Source organism: Phascolarctos cinereus, unplaced genomic scaffold (genome assembly GCF_003287225.1).
Source record: "Phascolarctos cinereus isolate Bilbo 61053 unplaced genomic scaffold, phaCin_HiC Scaffold_2;HRSCAF=192, whole genome shotgun sequence".
Classification (NCBI taxonomy): Eukaryota; Metazoa; Chordata; class Mammalia; order Diprotodontia; family Phascolarctidae; genus Phascolarctos; species Phascolarctos cinereus.
The window spans coordinates 240,357,881-240,358,819 of record NW_027555625.1 but is presented as its reverse complement, the minus strand read 5'-3'; positions in this window follow the sequence as shown (position 1 = coordinate 240,358,819).

The window sequence follows — 939 nt, the reverse complement described above, 5'->3', positions numbered from 1 at the left end:
CAGAAAAAGATGCTGAGCTGGCTGTCGGTGAGTGAATAAGAATCTATGCACATCATCATTAGTGTACTTCACTTGCATTCTCATTATGTTGAGAGAACTTGAGGAAGCCCTCCAGCATGCTGAGCTGAATCCCTGGACAAAATTAAGGGAGGACATACAGAATGGGTTGCAATCTGCATCACCAGAAAGAATATCTTGTCCTAGGAGGACCAAAAGTTTAGTTCTTTTTACTACTCAAATAACCAAATATCATGCCCCTAGGCAATCTTATGCACTTAAATGGATTGTACTTAACCCTTTTACTTCTACAAATATTTACTGCGTATGCATAAGTTACTGTGAGGAAAAATACTAGCTTTGTCAGAACTTGTTAGTTCAAGTTTCAAATCTTGCACTTACGATGTGAATACATGTAATCACATAACCTCTTTCTTGATGACGGGAATAATACTTTCATCATCTAGCATGTCACAGCATTATGTAAACATATCTTGTAAACCTAAAGTTCTGTATAAATGTGAATTTTTCTTCTGGAAAGAAGCTTAAAATAATTCCTGCCCTCAAAAGACTTAAAATCAACCAAGACAGCAGATAAGGATGCATAGGTAAAGCTAAACAGCAATTAAACTATCTGATTTGTCTTTTCAGGAAAGACTCATGATAATTTAAAAAAAAAAAAAGGAAATTCTGCCTTGTCTTCTTGTTTGGGGCAACAAAGAATCTGTATTACTTAGAAATTCCACATCTAGTAACAAACGTTTCAAGTTTGCAAACTATAGAAATGCTAACACCATAGTGCTGAAGTCTAATCTTGGAAAACAGAACACCCTGAAGAGCAATCTGGCCCACGATTCTGGCAAACTTATTTTGTGGTTATTTTTCAATCATGAATTCTGCAGCTGACTTGGAAAAAGGCTGAAAAAAAGACAACTTTTAAAG